At 39.9% G+C, this 13,137-nt stretch overlaps 1 protein-coding gene across 1 annotated transcript in view; it reads right to left on the bottom strand.

Annotated features, from left to right (window-relative positions):
* The window catches only part of LOC134795192 (neurobeachin-like), an 868,575-nt gene that overhangs the window by 292,813 nt on the left and 562,625 nt on the right, over positions 1 to 13,137 (bottom strand). The gene's annotated exons all lie outside the window — the stretch shown is intronic.

The following is a 13,137-nucleotide window of genomic DNA, read 5'->3' as shown; positions in this document are numbered from 1 at the left end:
ATGCAGTTATTTTTTAGCCACCCTGTACCTATAATATATCCCTGTATCCCTGCCGACAAGCTCTTACTTATACTATGTATATTTATATAAAGTACTTGGTATATAAAGGTCATGTTATCCCTTTAGGGCTCTGCTCCAATTAACTTTAAAGTATCTACTCTCATCTGAGAATAGTAGGCGTAAAATGTTATTACTACTGCGGGCTGAAAATTACTGTTTGATAGTTTGATAGCACAATTAAGATAAAGTTACATGGTTTAGGTTAGGCAAACTACAAGAAACTAAATTGATCAAATAAATTATGTAACAGTACATTATTAATTTATTACACAAGTGTGCTACGTTGGTTATTTATACGTGACGTAAACGTATGACATAAATCGAATCCATTTTATAACTTAAAACGTAAGAAAGATAAAAGCGTAATTGTGGAAATAAATAAGTCTAACAGTACGGCTACCACCAGTTTTGACATTGACATAACGCTCACGTTTACGTAACTTACTTTCTATGCATCTCGCTCGTACTCGCATATGCGAGCAATAGTGCAAGCGAGATGTACAGAAAGTAAATTACGTAGACGTGAGCGTTATGTCAATGTTAAAACTGATGGTAGAGGCTCAGGGCTTCACAAGAGTACATACCAGGATGACATAATCCCATACAATCATTACGTTAACATCAGTATCGCAAAGGAATCTCGCGAGCACGTCTCACTCGATAGATTTCGCCGTACAGAAATGTTGGATCCGGCCCAAAACGCGGCAAAGGGGCAATAAGACTTATCTAATACCGAGGGGCTCACAGAATCCTCGAGATATCGTATCAATAAAATCTACATACGAACCGTTTTTACGGACTTTTCCAATCTTTTACATTTTCGAGAGTAAAAGGACAAGTTGAAGGGCCCATTCGGGACCTAATCTTGGTGTAATACGGTTGAGAATAGTCAGTTAATCGTGTATTAGATGTAACGAATATGTAAGTATGTGTTCCTGGTGCGAAAGTAATGATAGTAATGGCAATTTAGTCAAAATTACCTTCCTTAATACAGCGGAGTTTTTGAAAAAGTGTATCTACCGCTTTTATACATCACAATACGGTTGCCAAAAATGAAATTAGCAATTTTAGAGTATTTTCTCTAGTGACATATTATCATCGATTCGAATCCTGATTTTCATAATTTTCGCTCTATAAAAAAATAACGAACATGGGGCTTTAGACCTATATAAAAACGCACTTTAAAAATTTGTAACATGCACAAAAGCTAAAAATATGATAATTGCATCTAAAAATATGTACGCAATTTTATTTTTGAAGAATCTCATTGATTACTTTTTATTTTTTTTAAACTCACAACAAATTAAAATTCAATAACATTGATACGCGCGGTCCCGAGCACGCACATCCATCTCGGTCACGTTTACGCTCAGTGAGAGAAGAACGCGAACCTACGGGGCCTTAAGCGTGTAGGTGTAGGTACCTATAATATATGTATAATCAATGCTGAATCACAAGGGTTATATATGATATACTAATTACCTATTAATAGTTAGGTACACGAGCGATCATCATCAGAATCGTATTAAAGGATTCGGTATTAGAGATTAGAGAACTAATTCTGAAAGTTAATCAACACCAAATATTTCGCGTTCTTATGACTTATTTTCATTTTGACGACAAACGCCAGCAATGGTTTTCCGTACAAGATTATTGACCAGTGATAAATCACTTAATCTGCATCACGGAACAACATTTTGAATTACAATTGTTCGTTGAGCAACTAATCGGTCTGGTTGGCACGCTATATTTCACTCGGCCAGCAATCTTAGTTTCCCGGCCTTAACTATAATGTTCCTATTATACTCGTATTTCGTTGTACGTGGCCAACGCCCAAACGTGAGGTAAGTTTCGACTTTCAAGATTCGCAATATAAATCACTAGCTGTAAGGATGAGGAAAATAATAAGAGAAATCCCGCAAAACTGAAATCCCTCAAATCCAGGTTGGAGTGGCGATTAACTACGGGCAGGTGATTTATATGAATTTATGTATCAAATAACTCATAATTTTTCAGTTTTACTACGGCTCGCTATTGGGGTTCGCTTGACGACTTAATCGCAGGAATCTGTACAGGCACTAGCTTTTAGGGTTCCGTGCGCAAAGGGTAAAAACGGGACCCCATTCCTAAGACCGCTGTCCGTCTGTCCGTCTGTCTGCCACCAGGCTGTATCTCGAGAAACATGATAGCTATAGACAGTTGAAATTTTCACAGATGATGTATTTCTGTTGCCGCTATATAACAACAAATACTAAAGAGCGTTTCTTTTATTTTTTGCCATTTTTATATATTGCGACCTCTTTTGCCACTTCTGTGTTATTTCTAGTCAGGATCGCGAGCCCTTTTCATCCTTATAGAAGAAAAAAAGTGTCCTAAAATTTCCATACATTTTTCAATCTTTCCTTTTTGTTACCGCCATACAAAGTATATAATGGGGAAATGGTAACACAATAGGAAAAAACTCTGGGACATTTTTTTATCCCATAAGGATCGAAAGAGCTCGTGATTCTGAGTAGAAATAACACAAAAGTGGCAAAAAAGGCAAAAAATAAAGGGATAAGTTCGCCTTTGTACTGCCTATCCTGTGCCATAAATTTGTATTTTGTGTTTTGTACACTTTATTGTACAATAAAGAGTTTATACATACATACATAAAATAAAAGAAACGCTCCAAAAACAAAATAATATAAATATTAAACATATTAAAGTACAACACACAACAAATGTGATTTTTTGTCGTTTTCTGCGTAATGGTACGGAACCGGAACTAGCTTTAAGACGAAACAGGAGCTGAGCCCGTTCTCAATTTTGAGATTTCAAGGTGAAACTATTTTTAAGAATACGTGCTACCCTGTCAGGGTCCATGTGATACTTTAATCATCTGTAACAACATATGTACCATGGTTGGCAATAAACAATTATGATTATGAACCCTTTGTGCGCGAGTCCGACTCGCACTTGGCCGGTTTTATGTGCAGAGTTGCTAAGCCAATAGTTTTGCTGACTGTACATATTAGGTATTATAGAGCTATCATAAAACTCGGAACGCTGAATCCCACAATAGAACATTATTCAGTCAAGTACAGTCGCCATCAGATATATAGGAGCGGCCAAGGTGTTCACAATATCTGAACACGCGCTCTAACGCCCTGACAATAGAGGCGTGTTCCGATATTTGTGAGCACCTTGGCCGCTCCGATATATCTGATGGCGACTGTACTTACCCACAGGATATCTCCCGTTTATGCATTTTGAATAAACCATCCAATTACTCATATCCATTCAACAATTTCAACATGCGTATAGAGGGCATCATTAGTTCCCTCGAGCGAGTCCCGTAAACGACCTCAAACAGATCGATATAGCAGGACATTGAGATTAGTGATGTACCGCTCTCGGAAATATTCCCGGAATGTTCCCGGGACGTTCCTGATTTAAGAGATCCTTAAACGTCCTAAAGGGGATTACGTTTATATGAAAAGGCGTTCCTCTCGCGTAGTCCACTTTTGTCTTAAACTTCCATCATTCCCAAAGTTATCTGGTAAAAAATTGGTTCCAATTTTCAGGCCATTAATTGCACCTTTCAGGGGATGAATTCAGAGATAAAAAGTATACGCTACGTCCTTTCCCAGGTTACAAACTATCTGTGGCAAATCTAAAGAAAAATCACAAGTTTCATCATCGCATGTATTTATAGGCAGAACCGAACTAGCCCTGTTTCTACTTATTACCAATATAATTATTTTATATTTAATGGAACTATAGGTCTTGTTGTATATCTACAAGCTTAAATATATGTATGTGACTGTTTGTTTCCTACAGTAATTAAAAAAAAGTTTAGTCCAAAGACTGAATTTTTTTACTGTTTCGATAAAAATCCCGGGAATAATTACATCACTATTCCAGTTCCTCATCCTCAAAGCGCTCGCCCCTTATTACCAATTCCTATTCAAATACGGGCGTGATCCGAGTGACATACTGCCCTATCTGGGTGTCCGTTTTTTCCCCTTCGCCTTGGGCGGACATGGATTGCTGCTCGTAGACTCCGCTTGGCGAGGAACTAGCTTCTGTCTGCGTGGGATAACTATGATGATTGATAAAAACTATCCATCCCCGGGCCTCTAATTTACTAACTATTTCCATACAGCGGTTTAAACGTGAAGAGGTAACAGACAGCTACTTTCGCATTTATAATATTAGTAGAGATATATAAGAGTACAGGTTGCAAATTATGTGGCTGCACCTGAGCTGAACATGCTATATTATATATACTGAATTTAGTATGAATACGCTCAGAGCAATGAAAATTACAGAATTAAAGCACAAATTGACCACTTTTTATTACTGACGGGTATAGGTACCTATTGTATTGTTAGGCACGTTACGTTTATATTAATAATTTAGAGTTACTGGTCAAAAATCTTGGACTGTTCCCATTGGTGGATAATGTAAATAAGTGACCGCGTCTGGGGTGCATTTGAAAACGAACTGTAGCATGCTCAACCGTCGCTGCACCCGATAGTACCTATTATAGAAAAACTTGTATGTAGAACTTCAAACCTTCAAGAATAGAACGTACTCCCATCTTGAATGCCGGCAACCCTCTAGTGTTGTGGGTGTCCATGGACGGCGGCAATTGTTTACCAACAGGCAATGCTGCTATTTGCCTCCCATATTATTAAAAAAAAGTTGACCGCGTTGTATATGCTCCATCTAATTCGCAAGTAATCTCGCAACCGTCCCATTTCTCTCTGTCGCGCTTATCCGCCGATCTGACGGCCAACTGACACCTCCCAGCGTCCTCTGCTCGCCTGGTGCGTTACCAGACGAGCGGAAAAACAACTAACAGGGCGATGTGATAATTTGATAAATTAGAATCCTTGAAGAAAGCAGCGGAGAAATAGTTATTTGTTTTACAAGGGGGCAAAGTTGTTGTTTAACCGCTCGTGCTAATATTGATACCCGAGCAAGCGAAAGACTCCAAATTGAACCACGAGCGTAGCGAGTAGTCGAAAAATGAAACATTGAGCGTTGCGAAGGTTTCAAAGCACGAGGGTTAAACAAAATTTGCCCCCGAGTGAAACACAAAATTTTTCACCACACCAACCCGAAGCAAATATTAAATGTAAAATATCAAAAAAAATCTAATCCAAATGAATGTTATTAAATATTTATCATCCAAAATCATCATTTAAATGTCAATTCAACCAGCAGACATAAGAAAACAACTCAAAATTTGCATTTAATTACTTTGCCTCACATGTGAATAAAATGCAACTTTGCTATCAGTTTTTGAAGTGCAAAGTAAGCCTTTCGGAGCTGGTGTGGTTAAAAAATATTTATTAAATTGAGTTAGGACGAGATTAAAGTGGGGTTTAACTTTTCTTTCAAGGATCAAGTTTGCCTACAAAAAAACAAATCATAACTGTGATACTTATAAATGCAATTTTCAGTTAAACGAAAAATGACAACCAGTTCGCCGGACGATGTCAGCCTGTCAGTTAAACCCAAAATTTGACAGCTCCGAACAACTGACAGGCTGATATCGTCCGGCGAACTGGTAATCTGTGGGCCCCATTAGTGTATGATAAACCGAAAAACAAGTAGGTAACAGCCGAGAAAAACTCACTCGTTTCGCTGGTCGAACAGCCTCAAGTCGTAGTAGGTACGGTACGCTCATAATTTAATACAGCCCCAAAGGCAAAGGACATGATTTAATTACTGCCATCCAGAATTTTTCCTCAGTTGTTTAATAATTACTAGCAAGGGGTCGCGTTTTAACATCTGTTAAAAAACTCAAGGCCAGCGAGCGCGGGACGGGATTCGAAATAATGTACCTAATCTTGATTAAATAAAGGATCTCGCTCGCGTTGTATTTGCTCACGGAAGAAAGAATGAGCGCGCCGCGCTCTGACGGGAAACGGCATGTGCCTGGATTAGTATGGAAACCTATGTCGCCAAAACGCTGTCACAAAAATTGGCCATATTTTTCTTATTTTGAAAAGGATTATGAGCCCTCTCCCATCTCAATAATTTGAAAATGCACTACGATTTTTATTTTTGTAAATTGACATTTATGCTCTATTGCTTTTACACTTGCATGGCTTTTCCAAGAGTGAATGCGATAGGATAAAATATTCGACTATGAGGTTGACACATGCGATAGGGATGTGCATGATTCGGTGTGATATCGATAAACGCTTATTAAAGATTAGTGTACACGTAAACTACTCAGGTTTTTTATACATATGTATTACTATATTTTCTGGCGACGATTAGGTACCCACTTACTTTTTAATAAAAAAATGCTCGTATTGAAAGTAATCAAGCCACCAACCACGCATATAACTGTAAGCGAGTATATAATAAAAACTGTTACTCCTTAGCACACCCCGCGTGATGTCCGCGTCCTCAGTTACGTGCTACATGTCGCGCAACCATCATCTTCCTTCTTCCTAGCGTTGTTCCGGCTTTTTGCCACGGCCCGTGAGCCGGCCCGCGTCAGGCACGGAGCCTGGGGTCTGCTTGGAAACTTATCACAAGAATTGGCTTATGCACTCTTTTGTACAAAATAGACTGTCATCTGGCCGTCCAACTCCGAGAGGAGACTTTACAGCCGTATTCGAACAATGAGATACGTCAAATACTAAATATTGAAACGATATGGGTCAAACAAGTGTCAAAAGTCTAGTCAAAGGTCGAATGTGAAGACCGCTTTAAGATTTGTCCAAGAGTGTGGAGCGAGCTTTAGACTGGCCAGCAAATACCCGGCAGTAAAATTATGTGACAGCTTAAAACTGACACCTTACCTACTCGTATTTAATATACAAAATTGACAAATATGTATCCATGGATGCAATACTATAAGAAAAACTTTAAATCAAATAATCCATTGAATAGCAATAAATAAGTAAGAACATATTTTGTACATAATATAAAATGTGCATAAGCGACGACTTTTTCGATATGATCATCCAGAGGCAAAACAAAAATAAATTATTAAGAACATGTATGAACATAAAAAAAATCGAACTGTGTATTTATACGAACATCGACATCGATAACATTTTTGATATGGTCCTCGCACTGTGGCTGAATAGCGCACCCGTACATGACTTTGACGCTAAGTAGATATCAACCTTATCTTATTTACATAAATTTGATTTTTGCACTAAACAATCCAAAAATCCTTGCGGAAACCGAAAATGTAAAAAATATTGAAATATTACTTGAAATAATACTTACCGATGATATGAAATGCCTCCATATCTAACATTTATTGTTCGGCTAGCGTTTTTACACTCCAAAATGGAGCAGCGCGGCATATTTGTAATTATTTCTAATTTTTCCTGGAATCATTTTCACATCTGACATCTCAAAAGCGCCATACTGAATTGACACACGACTGACAATAGTCTGTGGTGAAACTGAGTACAATAAGGCTTAATCATGCCACACGCTATAGATGTACGTTTCACTTCTATTACTTCTTTGTTTTGTGTATTTGCTCAAGACACAGAACAGAATTGAATAGAGTATTTTTTATTCGTAAACACACAAACGACAATTTACACATAACAAAAAGTAGAGAGAATAAATTGCCACGAAATGGCCTCATCTTAGCATATTGCTGGCGACTTCCAGCGCTGATCTTCCGATGAAGTCAGTTTTTTAGTTATAGTTTTTTTAATGATACATGAGGGAAAGGAGCAGACGAATCGCCTGATAGTAAGCAATTTCCGTCACCTATGGACGCCTGCAACACCAGAGGGGTTGTTATGTGCTTTGCCGGCCTTTAATCTGATAAGTACCTAAGCTTTTTTTCTTGAAAATTTGCATGAAGGTCGTTTAAAACGTCAACGTCGTCACTAATAGGCCCCGTGCATGAACTATATGGGGCAGCAATAGGAGCCGTCAGATTTTTGGCGCGAGGCGTAAATGTGTCGTTTATGCTTCCTATGTAGCCCACAAGATGGCAGAACCTACTATGCACAAGGAAACGTACCGACGAGGGCGACAAGAACGGTAGATGGTAGCACTTGCTTTAGCAATGTACATGTGCACATGTTTCCGATTCAGGCCACAAGATGGCAGACCCTCCAACGCGCACGGTCCCTATAGTTTGCATCACGCTCGCTTCTAAAAATATAAGAGTCCTGGATAAAAATTAAATGACAACACTGAACGGATCAACCTAATTGAGATTCTGAAGACGCCATGCCGTTAAAATGCCTCGCTGTATTTGACAGACTGTCACAATTAACTTCTTAAGTTAATTATAATTTTAAATTGGCGGTAATCGTCCGTTAATTTCGCTCTACACTGAGAAAAATTTGCTACTTATGAAGCAAAAAATTGTAAGTAGCTTGCAATTTGCTACTTACTACGGGTGCAGCATACTTAATACAGCTGCCGCATACTGCTTAATGGTGCAAGCTACTTACGCGTTTAGGAGATACACAATGTTGCGTACGGGCATTGGAATTTTGTACGTATAATGTCAGCGCCTACGTAATAAGTATGTTATACCCGTACAATACGTAGTTGTTTAAGGAACTTGAATGTAAGTAGCTGCCACCATTACCCATACATATTCGGGTACATTATCCAGTTCAGCCTCCTACTTATAAGTAGCTTATACCTTTACATTAAGTAGTTTTCAACAGAACATGAACATAAGTAGAAAACATCTTTATTCATACATGTGTTGGTTATCATATAGAGTTGTTTAAACGTACACCTCCTACTTATTTAAAGGCTTTACTTACACGATATCCGTATCTTTACGAATACGTAGGCGAGTTACGAGAGTTGTAATACAAATACGACCTACTATACAGTCCCATGATGAGTAAATATGCCGATTCATTATACGTGTGCGGTCTACTGTTATACATGTAGCAGCTACGTATCTTACGTAGCCTATGCCAGTACGTAAGGACCCAGTCACCTGACGCTAGCACGCAAGCTACGTAAAATACGTAGACAGTCCCATGATGAGTAAATATGCCGATTCATTATACGTGTGCGGTCTACTGTTATACATGTAGCAGCTACGTATCTTACGTAGCCCATGCCAGTACGTAAGGACCCAGTCACCTGACGCTAGCACGCAAGCTACGTAAAATACGTAGACAGTGCCATGATGAGTAAATATACCGATTCATTATACGTGTGCGGTCTACTGTTATACATGTAGCAGCTACGTATCTTACGTACCCCATGCCAGTACGTAAGGACCCAGTCACCTGATGCTAGCACGCAAGCTACGTAAAATACGTAGACAGTGCCATGATCAGTAAATATGCATATTCATTATACGTGTGCGGTCTACTGTTATATATGTAGCAGCTACGGGTCTTATGTAGCCCATGCCAGTACGTAAGGACCCAGTCACCTGACGCTAGCACGCAATCTACGTAAAATACGTAGACAGTGCCGTGATGAGTAAATATACCGATTCATTATACGTGTGCAGTCTACTGTTATACATGTAGCAGCTACGTATCTTACGTAGCCCATGCCAGTACGTAAGGACCCAGTCACCTGATTCTAGCACGCAAGCTACGTAAAATACGTAGACAGTACCATGATGACTAAATATGCATATTCATTACACGTGTGCGGTCTACTGTTATACATGTAGCAGCTACGTATGTTACGTAGCCCATGCCATTACGTAAGGACCCAGTCACCGGATGCTAGCACGCGAGCTACGTAATATACGTAGACAGAGCCATGATGAGTACATATGCCGATTCATTATACGTGTGCGGTCTACGTGTCTTACGTAGCCCATGCCAGTACGTAAAAACCCAGTCACCTGATGCTAGCATGCAAGCTACGTAAAATACGTAGACAGTGCCATGATGAGTAAATATACCGATTCATTATACGTGTGCAGTCTACTGTTATACATGTAGCAGCTACTTATCTTACGTAGCTCATGCCAGTACGTAAGGACCCAGTCACCTGATGCAAGCACGCAAGCTACGTAAAATACGTAGACAGTGCCATGATGATTAAATATGCATATTCATTACACGTGTGCGGTCTACTGTTATACATGTAGCAGCTACGTATGTTACGTAGCCCATGCCATTACGTAAGGACCCAGTCACCGGATGCTAGCACGCAAGCTACGTAATATACGTAGACAGAGCCATGATTAGTAAATATGCATATTCATTATACGTGTGCAGTCTACTGTTATACATGTAGCAGCTACTTATCTTACGTAGCTCATGCCAGTACGTAATGACCCAGTCACCTGATGCAAGCACGCAAGCTACGTAAAATACGTAGACAGTGCCATGATCAGTAAATATGCATATTCATTATACGTGTGCGGTCTACTGTTATATATGTAGCAGCTACGGGTCTTACGTAGCCCATGCCAGTACGTAAGGACCCAGTCACCTGACGCTAGCACGCAATCTACGTAAAATACGTAGACAGTGCCATGATGAGTAAATATACCGATTCATTATACGTGTGCAGTCTACTGTTATACATGTAGCAGCTACGTATCTTACGTAGCCCATGCCAGTACGTAAGGACCCAGTCACCTGATTCTAGCACGCAAGCTACGTAAAATACGTAGACAGTACCATGATGACTAAATATGCATATTCATTACACGTGTGCGGTCTACTGTTATACATGTAGCAGCTACGTATGTTACGTAGCCCATGCCAGTACGTAAGGACCCAGTCACCTGATGCTAGCACGCAAGCTACGTAAAATACGTAGACAGTGCCATGATGAGTAAATATACCGATTCATTATACGTGTGCAGTCTACTGTTATACATGTAGCAGCTACCTATCTTACGTAGCCCATGCCAGTACGTAAGGACCCAGTCACCTGATGCTAGCACGCAAGCTACGTAAAATACGTAGACAGTGCCATGATGATTAAATATGCATATTCATTACACGTGTGCGGTCTACTGTTATACATGTAGCAGCTACGTATGTTACGTAGCCCATGCCATTACGTAAGGACCCAGTCACCGGATGCTAGCACGCAAGCTACGTAATATACGTAGACAGAGCCATGATTAGTAAATATGCATATTCATTATACGTGTGCAGTCTACTGTTATACATGTAGCAGCTACTTATCTTACGTAGCTCATGCCAGTACGTAATGACCCAGTCACCTGATGCAAGCACGCAAGCTACGTAAAATACGTAGACAGTGCCATGATCAGTAAATATGCATATTCATTATACGTGTGCGGTCTACTGTTATATATGTAGCAGCTACGGGTCTTACGTAGCCCATGCCAGTACGTAAGGACCCAGTCACCTGACGCTAGCACGCAATCTACGTAAAATACGTAGACAGTGCCATGATGAGTAAATATACCGATTCATTATACGTGTGCAGTCTACTGTTATACATGTAGCAGCTACGTATCTTACGTAGCCCATGCCAGTACGTAAGGACCCAGTCACCTGATTCTAGCACGCAAGCTACGTAAAATACGTAGACAGTACCATGATGACTAAATATGCATATTCATTACACGTGTGCGGTCTACTGTTATACATGTAGCAGCTACGTATGTTACGTAGCCCATGCCATTACGTAAGGACCCAGTCACCGGATGCTAGCACGCAAGCTACGTAATATACGTAGACAGAGCCATGATTAGTAAATATGCATATTAATTATACGTGTGCAGTCTACTGTTATACATGTAGCAGCTACTTATCTTACGTAGCTCATGCCAGTACGTAATGACCCAGTCACCTGATGCTAGCACGCAAGCTACGTAAAATATGTAGACAGTGCCATGATGAGTGAATATGCCGATTCATTATACGTGTGCGGTCTACTGTTATACATGTAGCAGCTACCTATCTTACGTAGCCCATGCCAGTACGTAAGGACCTAGACACCTGACGCCAGCACGCAAGTTACGTAAAATACGTAGACAGTGACATGATGAGTAAATATACCGATTCATTATAAGTGTGCGGTCTACTGTTATACATGTAGCAGCTACGTATGTTACGTAGCCCATGCCAGTACGTAAGGACCCAGTCACCTGATCCTAGCACGCAAGCTACGTAAAATACGTAGACAGTGCCATGATGAGTAAATATGCATATTCATTATACGTGTGCAGTCTACTGTTATATATGTAGCAGCTACTTATCTTACGTAGCTCATGCCAGTACGTAAGGACCCAGTCACCTGATGCTAGCACGCAAGCTACGTATAATACGTAGACAGTGCCATGATTAGTAAATATGCATATTCATTATACGTCTGCGGTCTACTGTTATACATGTAGCAGCTGCGTATCTTATGTAGCCCATGCCAGTACGTAAGGACCCAGTCACCTGACGCTAGCACGCAAGCTACGTATAATACGTAGACAGTGCCATGATTAGTAAATATGCATATTCATTATACGTGTGCAGTCTACTGTTATACATGTAGCAGCTACGTCTCTTACGTAGCCCATACTAGCACGTAAGGAGCCAGTCACCTGATGCTAGTACGCAAGCTACGTAAAATACTTAGACAGTGCCATGTTGAGTAAATGGGTATCGTCTTGGGTCGTCCCATTAGGTTTTTGCCAAGTTCTTAAATTAGTCCTATTCTGCTTTCGTCACCCATTCTACATTCGTCACTTTTGTCGGTGGGCTTTCTCATCTTTGGTCATATTTGCTGTTTGCCTTTTTCTTATTCCGACCCATTCCGGTATTCTTCATTATCTTGTTTGGGCATGTTCGATTTTAGTCTATCTCGTATTCAGTCTCATTCATTATTCGTCATTTTTCTTCGACACGTTCGATATTGGTCCCATTCGGTTATTGACAAGTTCTTAATTTGTCTTATTCTGTATTCTGTCATATTCTTCATTCGTCACTTTCGCTGGTAGTCTTTGTCATCTTTGGCCATATTTGTTGATTGTCTTTTTCCCAGTGTGGTTATCAATTTCATCATCCCTTCCCTCCCGTGAGCGTCATAGAAGTCGCCCTGAAGAAGGTTGACAGCAGTTACCAAAGCTTTAATCAGTCTGAAACTATCTAAGTAGCCATACTACTGTGCCCTGGT

The sequence above is a fragment of the Cydia splendana genome, chromosome 11, assembly GCF_910591565.1.
Source record: "Cydia splendana chromosome 11, ilCydSple1.2, whole genome shotgun sequence".
Classification (NCBI taxonomy): Eukaryota; Metazoa; Arthropoda; class Insecta; order Lepidoptera; family Tortricidae; genus Cydia; species Cydia splendana.
The sequence above is the reverse complement of the archived record's forward strand: the minus strand, read 5'-3'. Positions and strand labels throughout refer to the sequence as shown.